We start from the raw sequence: 26,827 nt of genomic DNA on the forward strand, positions 1-26,827 counted from the left end.
CACTTTTCATCTGGTCGCCTGCAGCACTTCTTTGCAGCTCTCCTTAGGCAACAACGGCGAAACCCGACACAAAAAGACACCTATGCACCCTGCTTCCCTGGGTGAGGCAACACGAGTACTTCGGTGCTCCTGTAGGTCTTGACTCTCGAACTGTCCAGTACTAAAGGGGTTTGTTCCTAGTCCACTCCTAAGTGTTCTTAATCTTCAAAATTCTAACCACAACTTTCTCCATAGAAGTCAATGGTGATTCGCGGCTGTGTTTAGACACTGCACGCGTCCCTCGTGGGTCTCCAGTGTCCCTACCTTGGGTGGTTCCTGATGGCCCTAGTGGTTCTACAGGCCCTAGTTTTTTGTGCCTTTCTGCCTTCTATTCCACTCGTTTTTTGTGCCCTTCTGCCCCCTGTTCCACTCTTTTTGTGCCCTTCTGCCCCCTGTTCCACTCGTTTTTTGTGCCTTTCTGCCCTCTATTCTACTCGTTTTTTGTGCCTTTTTTACCCTGTTCCACTCGATTTTTGTGACTTTCTGCCCTCTGTTCCACTCGTTTTCCCTAGTTTTTTGTGCCTTTCTGCCCCCTGTTCCATTCATTTTTAGGTCTCGTGACCTATCAATGCGCATGCGCATTGAGCCGAGCGAGAGATAAAGGGGCTTAAACAGAGCATACCGAGATCGGACGATTTCATACAGTGCCCGTGTAAAGCTCGCTCAATGCGCATGCGCATTGCAATAAAAAGCGCGTGCACAGACACCAGCCTCCCTCCCAGAGGCATTCCCCAGCGTGCGCTGTGCCAACAAGCCTTTGAAGTGCAGCTTAGCTTCACTTCAAAGGTATCCGCTACCCCGCCCCCTGCTTCACACGTTTCTCGCATTTCTCCTCCCTCCCTCGCCCTTCAGCATGCCTAAAGCGCTTTAGCGAAAGTGCAAATTCCAGCCACGCTTCTTGCAGTGAAATGGAAAGCTCTTGGCAAATATTGACTGTTCACTTTTAAATTGCTTATTCTTGTGTTTGGGTGTTAATCTGTATTTTCCCCGAGACACGGCCGGCCGTACTTTCACTTTCACGGCCGGAAGGCCGTGTCTAGTTTTTTTTTTTTACTTTAAACACAACTCCGGGCATTACTACTGACCAGCAACCAACAGTGTACAGAAATGTGTAATGAATAGTGATGTATCTTTAATTGTCCAGTGGGCATCAAATATAATACCTAGTTCGCTCCCCCAAAGTTAAGTTTTATAAAGTCCATTTCTGAAATGCGAGAAATTCGTGCGTGCTAACACAGCTTTTATTAAGTTAAGGAAAATGTTTTTTCAAAATTATTGATTTCACCTAGGCTCAAATCTGGTATTGACCCAAAGCAATGAAATACGAGCACATTCCAAAGTAAAGTCTTGCTTGTTTAATCATCTGCCCGTATCTCCTGAATCAGATAGAAACCTTGGGTTCACAGTTTACAACATGTTACATGGGATTGCATTTACCAGAGCGGAAGTATTGAAAGAAAGAAGGGGCCTCGGGTTTTACATACTAGCTTAATTAGCAATTCTTACCAAACAAGCGGTATCATTTCTTGTTGGACTTTCAGGATGGCCTCAATTAGACATATTTACGGGAAAAGTCAATGGATAAGACATTAAAGGCCAACCTCAGAGTCAGAAAGCAGCAACCACAGACCTCAGAGAAGTGCTTTCTATGCCAAGAATTGGTTGGTTATTGATCACGGTCTGTGTATTTGCTCACAATAGCACTTACACTAATTTTTCTAGTGCAAATATAAGTAAATTCTGAATGGGTGTTGCTGAACAGTCCTCAGATTGGCATGTTGTGGTTCCTGCTGTAACCACCATCACATCCACCACCACCATCACATCCACCACCACCATCACATCCACCACCACCACCACTTCCACCACCACCACTTCCACCACCATCGCATCCACCACCGCATCCACCACCACCGCATCCACCACCACCGCATCCACCACCACCGCATCCACCACCACCGCAACCACCACCACCGCATCCACCACCACCGCATCCACCACCACCGCATCCACCACCGCATCCACCACCGCATCCACCACCACATCCACCACCACCACATCCACCACCACCGCATCCACCACCACCGCATCCACCACCACCGCATCCACCACCACCGCATCCACCACCACCGCATCCACCACCACCGCATCCACCACCACCGCATCCACCACCACCGCATCCACCACCACCGCATCCACCACCACCGCATCCACCACCGCATCCACCACCATCGCATCCACCACCACCATCGCATCCACCACCACATCCACATCCACCACCACCACCACATCCACCACCACCACCACATCCACCGCATCCACCACCACCGCATCCACCACCACCACATCCACCACCACCACCACATCCACCACCACATCCACCACCACATCCACCACCTCATCCACCACCACCACAATCACTTCCACCACCACCTTCACCACATCCACAACCACCACATCCACCACATCCACCACATCACCACCACATCCACTACCACCACATCCACCCCCACATCCACCACCACCCCCACATCCACGCCCACATCCACACCCATCACCACCACATCCACCACCACCCCCACATCCACACCCACATCCACACCCATCACCACCACATCCACCATCACCACCATATCCCCCACCACCATATCCCCCAGATCCACCACCACCACATCTATATGTGTGTGTGTGTGTGTGTGGCTCTGTGTGTGTGTGTGTGTGTGTGTGTGTAGGTGCAAATGCAATGTTCTTGGATTTTCGTCACAATAAAATACACTGAACATAATCTTCACAAAAGTTATTTACAAACGTTTAAGCTATTGCCATTATAAATTACAATAACTTTTATTTAAGTATTAATTACAAAATTAAAAGCCATTGTTATTTGTAATATCAATACATCAAAGTCACGTAAATACAACACACATTGCATTACAAATGCTATAGGTGTCACATTTGCAAAAGTTAAAAATATTGACATTGTAACTGACAAAGCTATTAATTTTGCTACTTTCAAAACCAACACATAAATAAAAAAAAGTGTCATTTACAATAAAAATAGCTCAAACTTTCCTAATGCGAGACCTATTGCATTTCCAATGCTTGTTGTGCCCTTCTGCCCTCTTCCACTCGTTTTTGTGCCCTTCTGCCCTCTGTTCCACTCGTTTTCCCCTCCTTTTTTTGTGCCCTTCTGCCCTCTGTTCCACTCGTTTTTTTGTGCCCTTCTATGCCACTTGTTTTTTCCTTGTTTTTGTGCCCCTTTTGCCTTGTGTTCCACTTGTTTCCCCAGCCGCTGTGCCCCCTGCGGCCCGCCCCCTGAATGCCCACTCGCTGCCCCGCCTCTCGATTGTATTGTTGTGGTCTCGCCGCCCCTGCGCCAACATTCACAGCTCTTGTATGCTGTGAGGACGCGTGGGCGTTTCATTTTTCACTACGACGACAGGCACTCGGGTCCTGAGGACCCCCTGAGAATGTCTCACGGACCCCTGGGGGTCCGCGGACCACAGTTTGGGAAACGCTGTCCTAGTGCCTAACAAAATGAATGTGTCCTTGTGTAACGAAAAAGGTGCTTATATGAAGCACTCTGATTGATGACCGATGTTTCGGGTCTAGTTCGCGCTACATAAAACTTAAACAAAACGGAAAAAAAAAGTTCCCCCAGTTTGAACGTTCTACTACGCGAGTGAGCAGTCCCGAGTCTTCCTACGGAGCTGCACAGATACATGTACATTTCCTTCTCTTTCCCTTCTATTTATTTTATTTGAGTTTTTCCTCGAAGCCATTCTTTCCGTTGTACCTTCATTTGCCCCCTTCTAATTGTGTCCTCTTTCCTTCGGATTCCTTTTTCCTGTATTTCATGCATGCCTTACCTTGGCACACTTTTCCCTTCTTTGCACCCTCGTTCAATTTTCCTTTCACCTTTTTGCATTGTCGTTTCGGTTTTAATAATTTCTCCGTCACCTCGTTTAGCCTCTGTGCCCCCATACCCAGGTCAAAGTTAGGGGTCTTATTAACATTGTATTCTGCCCCAGTAGCGCCCCCCCCCCCCAGTGGATTTAAGGGGCTACAATGCACCCCATGCAGTGACGTTTAGATAATTTTTCCTTGGGGGTCCCAATTTATAGACCCACTCGTGCAGCCCTGTTTCAAGAAGCAACTTCGTTTTCCTTAAAGCGCAGGCGACCTTGAAAAACCCCAGTATCGGGCTAAGATGGGCAGGTCCGACAAAGTGTGGATTTGGCGCCGACCACAATCAGGAGTTTGTGTGTGTGTGAGTGAGTGAGGGAAGAAGGCACAAGTCTTCGACCTTAGCCGGAAGCCCTGTGTGGGACTGGACTCTGCACTCTAGAGAAAATCCTATAATCCCATGTTGTCACTCCTTTAGACTCGAGTGTGGGGTGCTCCATTTCATGTGGCCCAATTCTAAAAGTTAAACTTTTTTGAAATCGATCTTCACTTTTGAGCTAATCCAGTCATTGTGTTCAAGTTTGCAGCTTTAATATAGTATTTTATGCTGCCTCTGAGCGCTTCAGTTTCAAGTAGGGACGGTTAGGGAATTTGCCGAGGAGCACAACTGAGCTGGTTCACCGTGCAACTTTTTAAACTCAAGCATTGCACTTAAATTCTTTGCTGAACCATGCTGAAAATAATACAAACTGAGGGGCAGCTTCAGGATCACTGCAGAATACACCACCCCACTCTTACTGCCCTCACATGTCCCAGAATTGTACTTGCCCTTTATTTCGCCCAGATTTAATATCTGGAGGTGCTGCGCCTATGGCTGCTGTTTAATTACCTACAACAGTCACAGACAGTGAAAAATGCAGATACGATGAAATTGTGCTTCATGGTAAAGAGTGCAGCTGGAAACAAACGGGGTGCAGAGGCATTTAATGGCGTCATACCACAAACCCATTGCGCAGCTGGCAAAACCCATGCAGCGCCGAGAAGCCACAATCTTGGCACCATGAACTATGAAAAAACGTTGCCTGGGGTGTTTCAAATGTGTACTCCTAGGAGAGAACCTTAATTACTTAAACGGGTAAAAGCGCTTTACATTAAAGCACTGGACCAATGATTTATCTGAATATTGTCGATATCTGCTGCCACCCACGTCAACCGCCGATGCCGCTTCTAGCGCCTACTACAGGGGCTAACGTTTCTAAAGCACTTCCACTTTTAGTAGGCACAGTAACAGACGCAGAGAGGCGTTAATTTCTTTACATTAAGGTCAATTCCTATAGGTTACCAAGACCAATTAGCTAGAAAATAGCAGGGTTTCAACACCCCTCTCCCGAGTCAACGTCATCACACGTGTGCTGCCTGTTGTCAAAATCTCCCATAGTTACAAATGGCAAGGAGGTGCTACTAAGCGCCTGCTCGGACGGGCTGAGTACTTCCAACAGCATTTTTTAAAATGAGTTCATGGATTGGGCTTCTTGGTGCTAGAGGGGTTCACAAACATTGCTCGTAAGGAGAAGTTCTGGTACTTAAGGTGGAACAATTTGGAAGTGCTGGCCCATTTAAAGCACTGACAATACCTCCCGCCTACGTCGTGTGTGTAGCCAGGGCTAAGCTTCCCGGGCACACACACACATACAGATTTTGAGCTGCCAGCCGCACCCGAGTACTTCACAGGTCTTTAAAAGACCATTCACTTGTTAAGAAGTCTTTGTTAGAAGTCTTTGTTGTAAATGCTAATAACACCAGGGGCCATACTTAATTTGTGAGCAATCACCATGCCATCATGTTTTGCAACTGTGCTGGAGCACGACCGCGCCGCGGAATGTACTTGTATTTTCCTGTTTTTACTTATACATACAGACAAAGGAAAACTTGTTTTTCGTCTGTATTTATATGTAAAAATCCGTTTAAACGGAACACCGGGAGCCCTAATTATAAGTTACCAATGTCAGTTGGTGCTGGAACACCGTACATTTATTCAAGTCACAAGACTTGAATGTGTAGTAATATTTTTATGATTTTTCGAGGCTTGTGTGGCATACATTTGAGTTCATGTTGTTGCTGGGCAATCTCTGCCTTTAGATCTACTGATAGTGTTGAACCGAATATCATTGAGTTACGTAATCTCAACTCCACCTAATTAAACCACCATGACTCTCTTTTCAGTTTTTTTTCTTCACTGGTCATGTAAAACTAGTGTTTTTATTAATTTGCTTTCCTGATTTTATTGTCGGGCGAAGGAAGTTTATGGAACCGCTGCAGTGGGGCATGCTGTTGATCGTGTGACAGAGTTTTGAAAGTGATTGTATTTTAGCCTGTTGACAGTAAATTTGTAAGTTTAACTTAATAGAGTACAGCTAGAGTATGCTTAATTAAATGTGTGTCATCCAACTAACAGAAAGTGTTCTATCTAGGCTGGCAACATCAGGCTCCATATACAAATCTGCCTTACACAGCACACCATCATGCAGTGAGGAATCCAAATTCTGTATTAAGGTAAGTTTAGCTATGGGTTGCTGTCTCCCAGGTTTAAATCAATCTTTTTTTTAAGGACGCTTCTGTTTAAAATGATATTTTTTCCAGTGGTAATCCTTCAGGGATAATCAAAACATCCCAGTGGAGTTTCTGGGGAATCTTTGTGCACACTCATCACACATCTGCCTTACTCCATTGGTTTGTGAGTGGTCCTCGTGATAAAGGCATGGTTTGCTTCTCTCTGTTTAGACTGCCAAAAAGAGTGTATGTAGGCAAAACAGTATAATATTTTGTATTGTGTGCATGTGTGTGTATTCACTGAAAAATAACAAAGGTTACAGGGACGTTATAGTTAGGTAATAGAATTAAAAAACGTTGAAATTTACAGAAAAAAACAAAGATTACGTTCTAGTTAGGCTGACATTTCACACGACACACAAGATGATGGACGGAATGTTGCACAATGGCAAAACATTCACCCCCAGTCACAGATCTGGGTTTAATCCATCGCTATTTTGCTCACCAAGCCACCCCAGTTCAGACATGGCCATATGCAAATCAGTCTTGATCCTGTGCCTCATGGGAACAGTCCAGCCCAAACTGCCAAGTCATGTCTTCCCTAGGCCAGAATCCAGCATCCTAGGACCGGTTTCTGGCTATCAGCCGTGTTCAGCCAGGATAGCTTGATTCCAGTGGCGTAGTGAGCAAGGGACCCACGTCTGGGCATACCCTTCCCACATAGAGTGAACAGCAAAACACACAAGATGAAGGACGGAATGTTGCACAATGGCAAAACATTCACCCCCAGTCACAGATCTGGGTTTAATCCATCGTTATTTTGCCACCAAGCCACCCCAGTTCAGACATGGCCATATGCAAATCAGTCTTGACCCTGTGCCTCACGGGAACAGTCCAGCCCGAACTGCCAAGTCGCACGTACAAAACCAGAGAAATTCAACAGTTATAGTTAGCTGAGCCAACCATAGCCCTCACCCCAACAATGTACTGCTTATGACCTCACATATTACATCACTCATGACCTGATGTCACATCACTGATGACCTCTCAAATGACATCACTGATGACACCAACCATTTTTAAAGTTCGAGTGTTAAGTGTGTGTATATATATATATGTTAAGTGTGTGTGTATATATATATATATATATATATATATATATATATATACAGGCGCGCAACAACCATTGGGCTGAAAGGGCTTCAGCCCCCCCCGTCAGGTTCCGTGGGCCGGGCTGAGGCTGCCAGGCAGTAGTCAAGGTTCATCCAGGATATTACTCGATCCGTCCTGAAGCCCTGGCGGTTACAGCTATCCTCTTGTTTATCCTATTTACCCATTTCTTTATTTTAGTACACTCCCCTGCATGAATGACCCTTTCATTCCTTAATGGCTGTATCTGCATGACAACAGCGGCGAGACTGGCAAAGTTAAAAGTGTTCAAAGGTGTGAAGTAAAGTTAACCTTTCCCTCCCCGTCCGGGAATGAACAGAGTATCCTGCAAACAAAACGGAATATAGCCACATCACAACAGACTTTTGCAAAGAATGTAGCGGAGTGATGATTGTAAAGTGGGCATTTCATTCATGATAAACATAGGGTTGCCACATTTTCAGGTGCAAATGGGGAGGAGGCTGGTAAGTGAATAGCAACTAAATCTGCTGTTAGCCTTTTTTTTTTAATGCAATTATTCACTCACAACTCTTAACTTTTTTGCTCAGGCAATTTATTTTAATTTATAATGTCACCAAACTAAAATGACAGTGGGGTTTAAAATGAACACAGTACAGAGTGTCACATAAAGTATAGTAGTCTTGAGGAGTTCGCAATGCGCACTCAGATATAATAGACAAAAATAAAACGTCATCTGGAGCACAGTGAATGTGAAGCTGCAATTATTAGATATAATACACGGGGAATCGAAGTCATAAAGTCAGGTCATCAAAAATGTTTAGAGACAATTATTGAACAGCGAAGAGTAAAACTCTGTTAGCTTTAATAATAATTTAGGAATTGTGGGGATAATTATCGCTATTGCTTGGTTAGAGAGAAAATGTTACCACTAAGCTGCGGCGATTTTTACCGCAGATAAACCTTGGTATTATCAAGGTTTATCGCAAATGCGATAAAAAACGGCCGCAATGCATGAATATCGCGGAAAAGTCCGCGATATTCATGCATTATCGAGCTAATGCTCTTAGCCATGTTATCCACCTCCCATTGGATAACATGGCTAAGAACTGCTCGGGGGCAGGTGTTAGCTTTTGGAGATATTCGCGCTTAGCGCGAATATCTCCAAAAGTTGGTAATAGGAGATAGCGATGTTAGCGACTGTTTCCAGTCGCTAACATCTTGGCACGCCCACTTTGCATGTCATTAGTGATAAATATCACTGACATGCAAAGTGGGGCCCAAGATGGTCGCTATCTCCTACTAGCTGTCGCTAACTGGTGTTAGCGACAGCTAGGTAATAGGGAGATAATTTTATCTCCGCTTTCTTGGCTTTTAAAGTCAAAAAAGCGGAGATAAACCCCCTTGATAATATGCCCCTGTGTATGTTGCTTGGTAATAATTTTGATGTGATTTATGCAGGGCCACTGAAATTCTGCAGCAGGGGAGAGCCAAATCATGCAGCAAGGTTGAGTAAATTATGTGGCATAATGCTGCACATTTTGTGATAGCATTACTATATGAATCTGTAAATTTGACACTTTTTAACACTGTCTAGACATTGGTTGCATCTCATTAATACCAGTTTAAAACTCAAATATAGAAATAAGCAACAGAAAGGTGACCAGTCACCATTTTCAAAAGTCCTTCCACTGCGTGGCAACCTGTTCCTGCATTTTTAGTAACTTTTGAACATTTAAGCTAAACACATTTTTTTTTCTGTTAACATCTGGAGATTTTGAGGCAGTTTATGTGGCAAACGCAGCAAATATTCAACTATGCGAGAAGAAAAACACAGCCATACAGTTGCATACCTCCAGTGTCTATGGATATATACCTGTATTAACTGCTTGGACCTCGTATTTCAAACAAGACTAACTATGAGCTTTTGCTGAGTTCCAAGGTTTTTTTTACCAGCTGTTACTTAAAAATATCCGCTATTTAGGTAACAGACTGGCCAGGTGCAATCCGATGGGAAATTACAGCATGGAGGGAAAAATGGATGAAAGTGGGGCAGAACCAGTGAGCGAAAGTAACAGGCTATAGGAAAGAGGGAGGGAGCAGGGGGAAAGGCGAGTGTATGAGGGAACTAATCAGTCAGAAAAAGTAATACTCCGCAAGAAAGAGGAAGGGTAGGCATGCATGGAAGAAGGTAAGAGACAGGGGAGAGCTGACAGTTGAAGATTAGGGCATGGAGGTAAGGGCTGAACTGCAACTGTGGACACTGCTGACATATTTAACCTATATTGCTCACTATAAAGCATGCTCATGCAGCTCTGGTATCACAGATTGACACAAAGCGGCATAATCGGTCAGTGTGCTAGGTGAGATGACCCCAGCACTGCCAAAAAGTGGGCAGGCAGGACAATTTTCTTCAGGTTCTGCTCCTTGAAGAGGCCATGCAATGCTCTATAAGTGAGACTGTCAGCATGATGTGCAGCATTTTTCACAAGGTGAAGGGTTAACTGTAATCAGTCATGCTGTGAAACAGACCATGCCCATGCTGTGACAAAAGGCTGGCTTCCAGTTGACAGTTTGTGGTAGACAAGCATGCCTAGGCAGGTGTTTAGAGCCTCCTATATAAGGCCTTTATTGTTATATATTGAGAAACAACGTGGTGCATTAAACAATATACAAGAGAGGTTTCTGCACAGTTTGCATCCTGAACAATTATTTCAAGGTGCCTTAAAATATAGTGATCCTGAAAAAGGAGTCACATTGAAGGAAAGCAATTGCCCAGGGTCACACAGTTTGAGCATTATAGACAGACAGGTTCTTTGGGTCAGGGCACCACAAAAGCTCCAGGCTGGCCTGGATGGACTATCCACAATTGATGATACACAAGTACTGATTTTCCAGATTCCACTCTAATGGTGCAAAAACAGAGGAGAGCATATCTGGAAGTTAAGAAACAACTCCCTGAATTACACCTCAAGTACATGTTTTCATTCCCCAGTGAACCTGAAAGTCTTGTACAATGAGAAATCACACATCTATACTGATACATCAGCAGTATGGAAATTGGCTGAAGCTCTGACAAACTTGGGAAGCCCTATTTATTCGTCATCCCAGAACAGATTGAAATCCAGACCACAACGTAGGAGATAAACACAAAAGGTTGACAGACCATCCGCTACTCTACACAAGCTGAGAGGGCTGCTGCATCAGTGGAGGCACTCCATGAATCGCTGGACTTGATTATCACCTGTGGCTTAGGAGACAGCACATTGGTGATTAGTGGCACCACAGGTGACCCGGAAACTTTCCTGAATATGGGACTCGTGGCTGATGCTCAGTACGTATGCGCAATAATAAGACCCACTTGCTGCTCTTAGTTAACCTGGGCTGGGGTATATTGCCTGTTAGCATTCACTCATGGAAACCTTAGGTGGCAGCGCTCTGAAATGCAACTTTTTGGGTGGCTCTGAGCAATGCCAATGTGGACTATTGTAGGGAAAGTGGAGGTACATTAGGGAGAGTGCTGACTGAATAATAAGTGTTAAAGCTAATGTTTCGGGTAGTGTGTATCAGCATAGTAATTGGGGCTCAAGTGCTGCTAGAGAGGGAAGTATGCAAGAGAGAGACTGCCATGCATACTCCTCTGAGGGATACTGGGGTTGACATTAAGAGTAATGATAGATTACTAGCATGTAGGGAAAGGTACAAGATGATCAAACATAGATTGAACCCCATTTGCTTTCAAGGAATTCACAGCCAAACCACTCTGAGAGGGTGATAGATCAGGCTGGTTGTTAGCAAACTTTCTTAATTGCTTCATCTGATTGGATGCGCTGCCATGTGAGAGATAGGGTGCATTTACTGAAGATTTAAGGACATCAGGCTCTTCGCATTTCATCACAAGATCATAGACTTGCTCTGGAGGCACCCCTGGCTGAAACTATTCAAGCTATAGAAGTGATAACTAATGGCCAGAATCCAGGGTCGGATAGCCTGCCAAACAAATTTTACTCAACATACAAAAGACTGATGGCTCCTCAGCTCTTGGATGTCTATAACCAGACTGAAACTTTACTCATGCTTCCGCAAATGACAGAGATTCTAGTAGTGATTCTACAATTTGGCTGTGATAGTTTTGATAGGACTTCAAGCAACCACTCTCTATGATGACTATACAGTATAAAATGCTGGGGAAGGTGCTAGTAAATAGATTGTTGCCCTTGCTCTCTGTCTCATGATCAAAATGGCTTCATTTTGGATAGTTAAAATTCCTTGAACTCCAAGAGAGTGGTCTACTCAATGGCAGCCCTCCTAGATGTTTTACAATTACCAGCAGTGGCATCATTGCCCTTTTCAAATTAATACAATGTAAGTTTCTTCATCAAAACTATCTCACCCAAGGAAGCTCAGAAAGATATGGACATTAAAGATTAATCTTTCAGACATGAAGGTCTAAAGATAGATTTGATCATCATCTGTCTGTCTTTAGGAGTGCTGGTATCTATTAGACTACTGGAAACATGACTCAAACAACAGCAAAAGTAGTAGGTGAAAGAATAGACTACTCAGAGGGTGAGCATGATGGTCTTGATGCCTAGAGCCAAAAGAAGGAAGACTTTTCAGGTGTGCAGATTTGACCATAGTGACAGCAACATGTAGCATAGCTTTGTCATGAAGAGCATCAATAGCACTTAACAAAACAGTTTGAGGCAGACAAAGAAATAGGTGGAGGCAGAATGTACAACAGTGAGAAACTCAGTTATACACATACATGGAGCAGCTAGTGGAAACAATAATGTTGTAAACTGAAAAGTTTTCAGATTATAGGCCACCCTCAATAACTGGTCCTCTCAACTGCATAAAACACTATACTGGTGTGTGATTACCAATTCAATGTAGACACTGGTGTGTGGTTAACAAATAAATATATACTGTATAAGAGTCAGAAGATAATCAAGGGATGACAACACACTGCTCACCGGAAGAGCAGATACACCGTAAAGTTAAATAGGCTCACAACCAGTGAGAGACCCAGTTTACTCGGGGTCCAAATCAGTATCCTATGGTATTGCATAGTTGTGATCACTCATTAAAAACAGGTTAAAGCTGACCCCCAACACATAAAGAGTACATTTTAAAATAACAATGTATGTGCTTTAAGGTGATATTCATATGCACTGTAATAACATGATTGTTTTAAACTTTATAAAATGTTTATTAAAATACCAATTATTTGGTGCAATGTAGCATTGAAGATACTGCCCTGGAGTGTCTGACCTTTTTTCTATCTGAGAGGGCATAAACAGTTCACATCCCGTATTTTAGTCATGTTTGAGACCTCTCACTTGCAGGATCCCGCAGGGCTTTTCTCTGAGCCCTACATTGTTTACTGTTTATCTTATTAAGTTTGCTTTATTTATACAACCCTTTAGTTTCTCTGTGATGTCCTACACAGATGATATCATAGGATCATTTTCTTCTGCAATGATCTGGGGTCTGCCCAAGAGAAATTATGATCTTGCTTTTTCACAGTTGCCTCCTGGATTAAGTCAAATCAAAACTCAATTATGACAACACAGAGGGCTTCATCTTTAGGGAACCTTCAATGAATAGATATGGTCTTCAATTTTGTGGTGGTGGTGGTGGAGTTGGACCCATCGTCCACTCGAGGTTGACTCAGCAAAAAATCCTGGATTAATGTTCTCATTCTTTCAGCAGATCAGTCACATTTTCTCCTTGCATTAACAGCATCCTCATGTTAGGCAAAACCATCTCTTCTCGCGATCAAAGGACTGCTATAAATTAAACTATTTTCTCACAACTAGATAATGGAAGTCTATCTTGGGCTTCCTGCTTTCAAATCATTCAAAACCCTCTTGCATGCCTCATCTGAGGACTGCCCCCTTGCTTCACAATCTTTTCTTACTCACTGCTGTACTGTCTATTGCCTTTGAATGTGAAACAATGTGACTTCAAAGTGTTGTTCCTAGATCTTGGCACTCTCCATAAAACAGATTCTCTGCTTCTTCACCATTGTATCACTCTTTATATTCTTTCCAAAATCCTATGCTTTGCAGTAGTCAACTGCCTACATTCCTTACATTAGGCAAGTACCTATTGAATGCTGATGCTGCTCATTTCTGGCATCAAAACACTGAAACTCTCTGGCTCCCGAGCTCCAAGGACTCCAGTCCTTCACAAAAAAACGTGCCTTTTCCATATTAGTGCAGTCTCCACCTCTCCTTCATTTACTGCTCAGCACCAGGCTGCTTGGTTAGGGTAAAAGTGCACTTTACATATTATTTTTAATCATTCATTTCATTCAGTAGAACAATAACTATAGAAGTGCGCTTAAACTGCACTGTTTGCCACCATTTTTCGAACGACTCTGTGAGGTGGGACGATGGAGGTACCCAAATATCTTCTAAAAGTATTTTGAATGGCTAATGGGTTGAAGCCAATACAATTCACCTCAGGTGTTTTACAGTGCATCATATGTCACTAATTGTTGGTAAAACTGTAATTATAAAAATAAATGTCATGTGAGGGTAGGTAAACTCATTAAATGTTTACTAAAATACAACATTTAATATTTGTTCTACTAGAATTCTTTGAAGGAAAGTCCTAAACTTCCTGCAAAACTTGGTAAATACTATTATGAATACATTAATGTTAGAGCCCAACGTGCTTTGAATTGAGCTGTGATGTATCGGCAACAAAATAACCCCTATGCATTATGCCACTACAATGACAGGATGACCCACCAGCAATTTCTAGTCCGACTCTGAATTTGGCTCCGCCTCCAGCATTTGAAGTGTTAGCCCCCCCCGAAATTTGTTTCTAGTTGCGCCCCTGTATATATATATATATATATCAAAATCTAAACAGGAAGCCCCATTGAAGCAAAGCCACACGAAGTTCAGATCAGCACGTTTATTTGCATCCATTTCACTGCTCGCTCCTTGACAGCTTTCAGAGCAATCTTTGAACATGTAAAGCCTGACGCGTTTCAGGAAATAGTCCTTTCTTCAGGGTCATTGTTCACGAAGGGCTGGAAGAGCAGTTTCTGGCCGTGTCTGCTCATATAATCACTGGCACCTGCCACAGTGGGCGTGGCTACATCGCAAAGCCTTCTGTGCCTTGTAGTACGCTGGCCCTCTTCCCACAGTGGGGCCACTCAACAGTCCTTACAATTTGAACCAAGTATTCACCAAGTGGAGTAAAGTAAAGCGCTGTAAGCCCTCAGATTGCGCTTTGCAGCAGTGAAATCGTGCTCAAGGCAGCACCACCTGCATTGGAACTGCTCTTGTCTTCGTTCCGTCTTTGCAAGCCCCTTCTCAGAGCCTGCACGAACCCTTCATAAGGTGGGCCTCGCTTCTCGACTGGGCAAACAGCCGATATCCATCAAAATCTAAACAGGAAGCCCCATTGAAGCAAAGCCACACGAAGTTCAGATCAGCACGTTTATTTGCATCCATTTCACTGCTCGCTCCTTGACAGCTTTCAGAGCAATCTTTGAACATGTAAAGCCTGACGCGTTTCAGGAAATTGTCCTTTCTTCAGAGGCATTGTTCACGAAGGGCTGGAAGAGCAGTTTCTGGCTGCGTCGGCTCATATAATCACTGGCTTCCTGTTTAGTTTTTGATGGATATCGGCTGTTTGCCCAGTCGAGAAGCGAGGCCCACCTTATGAAGGGTTCGTGCAGGCTCTGAGAAGGGGCTTGCAAAGACGGAACGAAGACAAGATCAGTTCCAATGCAGGTGGTGCTGCCTTGAGCACGAATTCACTGCTGCAAAGCGCAATCTGAGGGCTTACAGCGCTTTACTTTACTCCACTTGGTGAATACTTGGTTCAAATTGTAAGGACTGTTGAGTGGCCCCACTGTGGGAAGAGGGCCAGCGTACTACAAGGCACAGAAGGCTTTGCGATGTAACCACACCCACTGTGGCAGGTGCCAGTGATTATATGAGCAGACGCGGCCAGAAACTGCTCTTCCAGCCCTTCGTGAACAATGACCCTGAAGAAAGGACTATTTCCTGAAACGCGTCAGGCTTTACATGTTCAAAGATTGCTCTGAAAGCTGTCGGAGCGAGCAGTGAAATGGATGCAAATAAACGTGCTGATCTGAACTTCGTGTGGCTTTGCTTCAATGGGGCTTCCTGTTTAGATTTTGATTGATATATATACACATACGAAGGTATATTAGTAGTGAATCACTGGGTGTTCTAAGTGGCTGTATGGGTTGGTGATTGGGTACGTGAGTGGCTGTATGGGTGATTTATTGGTTGTCTGAGTACCTGTGTGGGCGTATGAGTGCCTGTGTGGGTGGGTGATGGGGTGTTTGCACTCCTGCATGGATGAGTGAGTTGTTGAGTCAGTGTGTGCATGGGTGAGTGAGCGCGTCTGTGAGACAATGTATGGGTGACTGAATATGTTTATGACTGTGTCTGAGTGAATGGATATGTCAATGGTATTTGGGTGAGTAACTGCATATGTGAAAGGCAGTATAGGTGAGTGATGGAGTTTGAGTGGCTGTATGGGTGAGTGTGTGCTTGTGTCAGTGACTGTAGAGGTGAGTGAGTATGTGTTAGTATCTGTATGAATGAATAAGTGGGAGTGTGTAAAACTATAGGCGAGTAAGTGGCTGTGTGGACTCTGGGTGAGGGAGTAGGTGTGTGAGTAACTCTATGGGTGACTGTGTGAATGGATGTATAGTATATGAGTGGATGTGTGTGTAGACCTATGAATTGGTGAGTGGGTGTGTAAGTGCTGGTATGGGTGTAGCAATGGTTTTGAGAATGGTAGCATGGAAGTTGGAGTGGGTGTATGAAATGTGTGTGAGTGGGTGCGTCAGAGACTGTGTATGATGTAATTGGTGATATCATTTGAAATGTCATTGGTGATGTAACTGGCTATGTCATGAGTGATGTAAATGTGAGGTCCTAATCAGTGCCTTGCTGGGGCACGAGTTTTATAGTTAGCCCAGCTAACTATAACTGCTGAATTTCTCTGGTTTTGTAGGAGGGAGATGTCAGCCTTACTATAATGTCCCTGGAACCTCTGGGTCTAGGACTGTCCGTAGGACTGTCCGTATGAGTGGTTTGTCAGTTTGTGAGTGGCTTATCAGGTTTGTGACTGTGCGTAGGTACCCCATAGCCCTGGATGGCCGAACCAACGGTGTCTTGGGATCCCATGACATCCCAACTTACTCTCCAACTGGTGGTCTCCTCCAGAAGATCTTCTTGCCCGAGCCCCCAGTCTTGTTCTGACCAGAGGCCTCTGCATTGAAACCAACAGGGCTCCAGACGTCAATCCTGTACCTGGCTGCCCCAGTGCCGCTGTTTGTGCACTGTGTGTGCTATCTTGGATCCCCCTTTGCCCTGAGCTAAACCCTTGGAGATTTGCTCCCACATCCAAGTGCCATGTCGGTGAGCAGCCACCAACCAGAGGCCCCCTATCCTCCATTGGATAACATTGGGCCTCAGCACTTTGCACCCGGCCGCCCTGGGTGCTGCTGAAGGTGCTCTTTGAGTACATCCTTGACATGGGGAAGCCCTTGTTCTAACCCCAGAAACTCAACCCACAAGACGGTTTAATTCCCTAGAAGACGATAACCCTATTTTTCTTCATAGGATTGCATGGACTATTAACTGTTTTCCTCTGAAAAACTTGTTTGGAGGGTGTTTTGTATGGGAAACCTAAGAAACTGCATTTGAAAACAAACAATTTCCTTGCCTTTTATCTTGGAAATGTCCCAGTGTGATATCTAGGCATATCACACTGAGTAGAAAAAGTAATCTGAAATTTAATTGCAAAATAACTTTACCTGTTTCTGAACATTTGACTTACCTGTAACAAAGCCAACTGCATTCAATTACGTTCAACTGTATTAGTCTGAAATTACTATGTTTACTAACCTCCACCAAGTCCTGTGTGGTTCTCAAAATAAAATACAAAAAAGAAATATTTTCATACAAAACACTTGGTCAGAGCTCAGTCTTTGAGTGTGTCAAGTCATTTCTTGCCTGATGTGTACAATAAATGCTTAACATTACCCTCTGATAAAGCCTTCCTTACTGCTCGCCGACTACCACAAATAGAGAGTTAGGTGCTATCTACTGTTACCTCTGCCTACCTTTGGGGTTCCACTGGACTCGGTGCACATTATATCTTACTTTGGTATAGTATATACAGAGCCAGCTTCCTACATAGTCTTATCAGAATTTATTACTATGTCATTGTTTCCACAATACCTAATTAATGCCTCTAATTTCCTTTTAATGCAAATTGCATTGCTGTGTAAGGTTATAAAATCATATGCGGAGAGGAGGCAAGGGATGTGGCATCCTCCCACCATTTCAGGTGAAGCAACCGTGCAGGCTCTTAGGTTTTAGGCAACCAACTAAATACAACTTAAGATTGTCGGAGCCAGCACTCATCCCTGATGCAAACCTTTCTCCATACTTATTTTCCTTGACAGACCCCCCCACACCTCCCTTGTCCACTATTACTCTGGTCCAGTTATTGGTTTCAATAGATATTCTAGGGTTCCTGTAGTTTTTAATTTTATCCACAATATTTCCTGGTTATTATGTCAAATGCTGATCAAAAATCAACAAAACAAGCCTAAATGGCTACCCCAACTTCACTTGACTTACGAGCAATTGCCCAGAGACTTAAATGGTGAAGTAGCCTTCTTTGAAGCCCCTTTGTTCTATTGGAAGCAATTTCCTCTCTTCAGTCTATAGTTTTAGACTATTCATTAGTATTTTCCCATATATCTTGGCTATCCATCAGACTAAGTAGTCTGTAATCTTTCGGGACCATAGGCTCACACCCTTTTTAGGTCTTGCTGAGCCAGCTGGCATGCGCTGCTCTGAGAGACTTTACGTAAGGGCTTTTGAATTCTAAACACACGCTCGTGCATGTGCTTTTTTTCCCTAACTTGCAATTGGCTTGTGCATGCGTGTTTACTAAAAAAAACAGCACGCAATTGGTGTAAGGCGGGTGATTGTCCCGCCTTCTTTGTTTGGTGGCCTAGGGTCCTTGGGAGTGAGCATTAATGCCATCTTTTTTCAATTATCGCGTTGGTGTTAATTGTAAACAGATGGTCCTTGCGTCTCTCTGCAGTCTCCGCTGTACCCGCCTGCCCTCGATATACTCAGCACCCTCTCTCCCCAGTCCCTCCTCCTGTTCCCCTCTCTGCCTCTTCCTCCCCTCCCCCCAGCATCTCTCCCATTAAGGCTTGCAAGTTTGGGTTTCAAACACTTTTTGTCAATGCACGCCATTTTTTGGCAGGCTATTGGGGAATTCTTTTAGGGATTGTGAAGGGGTTTCAACTTCAGGGTTCTCATATCCCACTGCGGCTTTTTGTAGCTGGTCACTGGATATATACCAGATACCTTGGGAGAAGTACTCATAGGGTCATGTGAAGGTGTGGAAGTAAACGGGGTACTAAGAATATCAACTTTTGAGAAGTTCTTAAACTTCACAAAAGACTCTCCATAAAGCTGAGGTTGCTTCTCACTTCTTCAATTTGGCTCCTGCAATTTTACTTTTAGGATGCATAACAATATGTTCTAATATTTTATCCTCAAATGTCCCTTGCTTTGGCCAGGGATATGCATATTTCTGAGTGGCTTTAAACCACTCCTGAGAATATTTTTTACATTTTCTCCAATCATTTGCCGGCCTCGAAAAATCATACAAATGATTCTTGACCTGCAGGTCTAGTGGTTTAAAAAATCTTCTCAACCCATTTGTCTCTTGACCTATAAACTGGTCTCAAATGATGTGATCGTGGGCAAATAATTTATTTAATTGAGCCGCCATTTTCTACATTATTGCATATGAGAGCACCTTCAAATGAGCAAGTTCAGCATGTCTGCTGTACAAAAAACTCTTTTGTTTGATTTAATAGACTAAAACTTCCATATATAATACAAATCTAGCCACGTATAGGATACACATTACCCCTGACTTGCCTCTTAGTTCATTAACAGCATTTTCATCATTGCAGAGACTGGAATGTTTCTCAAATCCTGTCACTTTTAATAAATACATCACTAAAGCATGAAGTGGCAGCACACTGTTATTTGTAATCAGCAGATTTTACATTGAAATGACCACAAACTTTCCCACTGATATGCAGCTTCACTGATAAAACTATATATTGTATAAACAATAAAAATAGAGTTTCTGCAAATATGTAATTTGCACATCACCAAGTAAAGTGTTCTGGTTTGTTTTGCTCCTGTTTAACCCTCTGTTTGCATCACACTTCGTAATTGCAAAAACATTTGGTTTTGTAATTCCTGATATATTTCGAAATATTTGTAATATAGATGTATAGGATATTTATTTAAATGTTATGTGTTAGAGAACAATAAGTGACATCTCAAATAGCTCACTTGACAAAAACCTCTAACTCTAATAAGAGAGAAAAATAAAACACATTTTCCAATCCGCAATTAGTTAAAAGACAAACTGACATTTGAGCTCTTTCCTTGAACAGACCGCAAATATGTCGAGATAAAAATAAGATATAAGGGCATCTTTATTGCCCATCACTTTCTGAATGAACCGAACACCTGTTACTTTCCAGCCTAAGTTGACTCGCCAGATGGGACTAGGAGGCGCTATAAATAGCTCAACCTGATAAAATTTTACTCGCAATTGCAATTGGGCGACTAGATTTTTTCGAGGCCTGATTTGGAAAAGTCTTTTGTATATGCGCTAGAGGAGCCACCATCATTTCTCTTATTTCTAACAATTCTTACAATTTAACTTTTTATCTGTTTGAACAATATTACTTTTTCATTTAAATACTTCACACTAGTCCCTATGAACAAGAAAATCTATCAATGCGTCAAAACAACAATTATTAAACATTATACATTACAATAACATTATGCAACAACATCATCACTCAATGGCCATGTTTCATTTCACACACATGCGGGATCACTATCAACATTTTTTTAAACTCTTCAACTACTTCATACATGTAAATCACCATTGTTTTTCTCCACTCTGTAAATGCATGACCAGCCAGCAGTTTTCAAAAGTGTTTGTCCACTACTTGGCTTTTCATTTTTTTGGTTTTACATTTACTGTAGAAAGCTGGCTCTTTATTTGATGTATCAATAATCTGCTATACTTGTAAAGAATCCTGTGGTTCCCTTACTAGTTGCTAGGCTTGCTTGGTAATCCAAAGTGATCTGTTAGGGGGTAGTATGGTTGAGCAGCCTTAGGCTTAACACAGAGGAGTGTAAGACATTTGCAAAATAAACACACTGACTAATAAATCACAAAATAACTCAAGTAGTAGGAGATCCACACCAATTTATAAAAATAGCAAGTATCTTTATATATGTTTAGGCATCAGAGAAGAAAATGTGCAGGTAAGTACGTTTTTAAATATAAATTCATTTCACTTTGAAAGTGGACACAATCCAATTTCTGAATTCTGCAATGCTGTCCTATAGAAGGAATAATACGTTCTGCAAACAGGTATAGTACAGCAACTTACAGAACTAATCTCCAGGAGTTAGTGAGTGGTGGGCAAGGTCCAAGGCAGCACCAGCAGTACACCACCAGTGGCACGAGTGCGACTAGCGTACTGCAGGGTGTAAATCCGCATCGGGAACCCAATGCATTTTAGTGGTGATCAGTCTCTGTAAAAAGAGGCTGCAGGCTGAACTAGCAAGTGAGCTCAGACATTGTGATGCTCTGATAAGGGGGGAGGGACACCTTTGGTCCTCTTCTCCAAGCCCCAGGGGTGCCGGGTACAGAGGTGAATTTGGGCATTGGGTTTCTCTTACCGGCGCATTCGTGGTCGAGGGGGCTGCGTGCAAAGGCTGCAGGCCTTGTCGGAGAGTCCGGTAGGGGTGAAACCACGATGGACTTGAGCTCTGGAGGGCTGGGGCACCTTGTTGACACCAGTGGCCCAGTTCAACTCGGGTCAGAGGCAACAGGTGCAGTGGTTGCTTCATGTGTCGGGTATTGGCGGTTCCAGAAGCCTCAGTGTCTTTCCTTTTGGAGGTTCTTCAGGACAGGTCCACTGTTTACAGGAGGTCTGGAGTCTTTTTTAAAGGCAGACGGCCCTCCCAGCTTTTTTAAGTCAAACGCTGCTGGACGAGCCAACTTTGGCGCAGTTTTCGACTAGGGCTGCACACAGGCCGGCAGGGCCAAGTCATGTGCTCTCTTCAGTCTTCTTCTGCACCTCTTTGGTGTCCTCTCTCTTCTCAGGTCATCAGGATTTGCTTCTCTGGTGCCAGGGACACCCCTTAATACTAAATTTAGGGGTGTTAGGGGATTGTAGGGTAGTGGCCAAAGGGCTACTGACCCTTGGGGTCACTACGCCCCCTATATGACCACTTCCTGTTGGAAGTGCATAACCCTGTCCCAGAATTCCTAGGTATGCCCTCACAAAGATGTCTACCTCTGAAAATGTGTGTCCATCTCTGTTGGCCTACCTTAGAGGTGGTATTTGCCTGGGAGAAGCACACCTCCCTAACTTGAAAAGTTTCCTTCCTGTCCAGGTGCCAAGTGGGCTCTGGACAGTGGGTGGTGGTTTCCTCTCCTGTGAGGGGAGAAAGATTTGCATTCCAAATAAGGAAAAGCTCCTTTGAAGCTCCCCAGCCCAAGGAGGCTAATAAGCACGTCATCCTGTGGGAGGGGGTGCACCCTCTTCCCGAACAGGCTTTTGTGACTGACCTGAGAGCAAATGCCCCCCCCCCACCCCCCCCAGGAGGTCAGAAACTTGTCTCTGGTGGCAGGCTGGAAGAATCCTGTCAGCAAGCACAGCACAGACTGGTAAGTAGTCAGGGGACACCTCTAAGGTGTCCTCTTGAGTGCATGTTTTGATAAATCCAATACTGGTCTCAGTGTGGGTTTATCTAGGCGAGATGTTTAGTACCAAACCCCTAGTTTCAGTGACCTCGTATATCTGGGGAACTTGTTTTTACCAGTGTCCAGTTCATGGTTTAAAATGGCTTCCCTGGTCCCTTGTACTGGCAGTGGTCGAACTGAACACCACAGGGGCTTATCTGCTTATGCAGGTATGCCCTCAAAATTTAATATTAAGCTCGCTTCTTTAGAGCTGTCGGGCCTGCTGTAGGGATGATTTACAAATATTACATGCAGTGTTAGGGACATGACACAAGGATTTGTGACTTGTCATGTTTTCACTTTTGTCTGCGCCAAGACAAGCAACATGCAATGGCAGTCTTGCATGTGCTTGGTGAGGGCTCCCTTAGGGTGGCACAGTTCGTGCTGCAGCCCCTTGGGACTCTCTTTATTATCTCTGGCTCTATGTGCCATGGTACCATATACTAGAGACTTACAGAGGGTGCTAAAGGTCCATGTGGAAAAACATGTCCTCGTCTGTCAATTGGCCGTTAAATACAGTGCAGTGAGAGGTAAGTGAGCGTTTCATCTGTGCCGATGTGCTCTGCTCCCATGTTTTACTTTTCCCCCAATTTCTTCTTTCCCACAGCTGCCATGATCCAGTTTTTTACGTCCCCACCCTGTTTTTGTTTTTTGACTAGCTCGAAATCGGACTGAGGACATTTTACCAATTTACTCATTACTTTTCACATTTAATTTCTATGCGTCTTTTATTGTTGTTCAAGGATGCACTCCTAACTTTTAGCTGAAACAATGTAAGCACGTACATTGGTTATCCAGAGCCAACATGAGGGAGGAGGTTACAGTCTGCCCATGTTTCAGATCATTGTAACATAGGCACTGGGAAAGCATGTGATTTGTCCATAATCACAGGATGTTGATCCATCACCGAGACTTTGTTAAATGTATTCTAATGCTAAAAAGGTTGGAGACATCCTCCCATTCATGCAAGCATGCTTCTACTTGGTGACTAAATGACATGGTGTCAGTACAATATGTAAGTAACAAAGGGCAAATTTACAGCGAGACCACTAATTTGAAAGCCCATAGAAGGACTACGCACCGCCCGCACACGAAGAATAGTTTGATTCCCATAATAAAGGTCTGAGTCACCTTCAGAAGAATGAAGGGCCAAATCAGCACAGTGCAGCAGATATTCAAAGCTTCCTTGAGCAGGTTGTATGTGTATTTTATCCACTGAACCTTCTCACTCCCAAGGAATTCCCAAATTCATTGTAAATTAATGTGCGTGGTCACTTTTTTGAGTTGACTGCTTGTTTGTGCTGTCAAGAACAGTAGGTCCCAAGTACGGAAGGGCACAAGAGAAGCAGCACTGAAGAACACACTTTAGGCAGCAAACACTGACCGTAGCACATCAGGGCAAAAAAGCAGCAGATGCACCGGTGATTCAGCTGAAAACCACACCTACTGACAGCAGCACAGACCAACATGCTCAAAGTGCGCTCATAGATCGTGGTACTCAGGTAGCCCCCATTGTATTGCCTGCCTACTACAGTGCATGTTTCTGTGTAGCCCTCTCCGGGTGTACATGCATGGTTGTGGACAGTTATCGATGCATTCCGTTTGTGTCTTACAGTCCTTTTGTGTTGTGCTGTGTGCTCTAAATGAGACGGTACTGTCAGGTACTGAGTTCCTGCACTATTTTGGGAGGGACAGTACCTGCACTTCTCAGCAGTGGTGCAATATTTTTAATTGGAGAGCACCAGCACTTCTCAGAAGCATGCAGGTACTCTGGTATAGGGTACCTGTAGTTCTATTTTTCCATTTTAAGCACTGCTTGCTGCCCTAATTGGAGCTGAGCAGGTTTTTTTATATACCTGCTGCACATATCAGCAGGACTACCACGGGATGCCATTAGGCGCCTTATTTGGGCTCTGTTTTTTTAAGTGATAATATTTCTTTATAGTGTCATTAGATATCCTGGTAATGTCCAAGTAAACATAGTCTCATTCTAACTTTGCTTGGTTTCTCAGTTAGATGCTGTCTGCGTGTGAACCATAGTGACTGGCTGCTTAGATGTGGTCTACTCTCTAACAATGCACGGAGTTTCAGATTATCACACAAGGGTGTTGATGTCTTTGACCAGCTCAGCATGCAATCAGCTTGCTCCATGAGGGTGGCTGCCAAGTACATGCGAGATGGGCACTGTCTGCAGAACAGTGCTCAAAACGTGTTTATGCCTAAACCCCTTTAATAAAATAATTGACCCAGTTGCCCTCTGAAAGTCGTAATGTTCATGCACATATCATAAATACATTTCATATATCATAGGGAAGCTGACACATTGTCGCAAGTTTCGGGACTGTACAGTTCTCAATAAATGTAGGAAATGTAAATCTTATTTAAAGAACTATAAATAAAGTGTCACATATTTCAAGGAGGTTTTTTTGGATGCCTTACCAATGCTTTTTTTGCCATGTTATACATCAGTTCGGCTGTGCAGCAAGGCTGAAAGTAAAGTTATAAAAATGAAGAGCTATGACGAGGCCAGCACTTTTAGTCGAACTTTAATCTTAACCATGCTGCACAGCCACGTTGCTGTACGTTTTCCCATCAACAAGACCTATTTGCTTTTTTTCACATATTTAAATCAATAACACAGTACTCCCCCCCCCCCCCCCTACATAATTCCACTACAGTTCATGCCATTTAATTCCTCTCCACATAATTACACAGCACACCATGCAGCATATTTCCACTACACAATTCCACACATTAAAACCCCACACAATTCCACAACCAAAATACCAATATACAACCCATCGCATTCCAACAAACCCTTTCATCTCTGTCACTCACACACCACTCAATTCTCTTCCTCACTCTACCACTACCTCCTTTCATCTCACAATTCTACCACCCTCTCTTACACTCCGTATCTTCTCTCTAAACTGCATACTCACACATGCTACCCTCCTGTACATCCTCATACTAGGTACAGGACACCCGGTGCCCTTCTCACTATTCATTCTCTCTCTTGTACGCTCTCGCACTGCTCTAACGCACAAATCCAACATTTCTCATATTAGTTCACTTCAAGACTTTCAGCACAGTTTCTTTACCATAACTTTACAAAAAATCAAAAACTCAAACACACACACTCCACTTCTTTCCGTTTCTTTATGTGTCTATAACCTTCTCTCCCCGTCTTTCTTTCTCTCACACACTTTCTGCTACATTTATCTACAGCAAAAGATCCGCCTCGTGGTCATCCCCACATATCTATGTCCGCAGGGGAAGGTGATCAAGTACACTACGTTGCTCGAATTACAGTTTGTGTGTCTACGTTGTTGCCACTCTGTACCAGGTTCTAAGCTAAGGGATTTAGTGGCCGTGGTCAGATGACACACTCTGCATCCCCCACAGGGGAAATGCCCAGTGACCGGGGGAAGACCCCAATCGTTGAGTATAGTTTGTTCCTCTTCTCTCGTCTGACGTGTGTGGACCAATGAGTCTCTCAAACTCCTTGCCCATTTGTAGGAGGCACTTTTGTTTCTCTTTAATTTAAGAATTGGCACGGCGATCAAACAAACCCCCTCCGCGGATCCCATGGTGTGAAGTTAGCTCAATCTTCACGTAAGCCCTTGTATATGTGGACCAAGTATTTTTCCATGCTACGGTGCACATACCTCTTTGCTAGAGGAGTGTGTAGCGTGACCATCTTTTTCATGCTTTTAAAATAGGGGAACAGCACTGACCAAGCGTGCCTTTGATGGCTATGGACACGGGGTGAATATTCTCGTGTGACATGTAAGGGCGCTCATTAAAGGATTTATATGTAAAATTCACGCACTATTTCTAAGTGTGGTTGGACCTCTGGTAGGAACACTGAATAGAGGTTGCTTTTTCTTTTCCACCAGCGTCGCTATTTGCACGACCACTGGTATGGCATGGGGGCATAACATGTGACAAACAGAGATGGTGTTATTGTTGGATATCGACCTCGATACACTTATCAAAGAGAGTACAAAATGTTAATGAGAATGCCTTGATGTTTGTTGTTTCTCTTTCAGATCTTAGGGCCCTTGGTAATTCTGGGATTGCCCATGTGTAAAATTTGTGAGATTTTACTAAACACAATACACACACACACACCCCCCAGGTCAGGGTACGCCTTAGCGTGCGTATACCACCAGGGGCCTGGTCCTGATGAAAGCTACGCTGAACTAAGCAATCTCTAGCAGAAACATGTCAACCTTTTTCCACAACTAATTGAGGATACAGTTGGTTCAACTTTACAACCAACACGTGTCCGCTACACCTGATTTTAATGATC

The 26,827-nt window shown here is 43.7% G+C and overlaps 1 protein-coding gene across 2 annotated transcripts in view; it reads left to right on the plus strand.

Annotated features, from left to right (window-relative positions):
- The window catches only part of TBPL1 (TATA-box binding protein like 1), a 218,050-nt gene that overhangs the window by 12,290 nt on the left and 178,933 nt on the right, over positions 1-26,827 (plus strand). Inside the window, exon 3 of one of the 2 annotated variants that reach the window (XM_078648857.1) lies at positions 6,417-6,498. The exons of the other annotated variant lie outside the window; for it this stretch is intronic. The gene's annotated coding sequence lies outside the window, so the exon portion shown is untranslated. The remainder of the gene's footprint in view (positions 1-6,416; positions 6,499-26,827) is intronic. 2 annotated transcript variants of the gene reach the window in all.

This window comes from Lissotriton helveticus, chromosome 6 (assembly GCF_964261635.1).
Source record: "Lissotriton helveticus chromosome 6, aLisHel1.1, whole genome shotgun sequence".
NCBI lineage: Eukaryota > Metazoa > Chordata > Amphibia > Caudata > Salamandridae > Lissotriton > Lissotriton helveticus.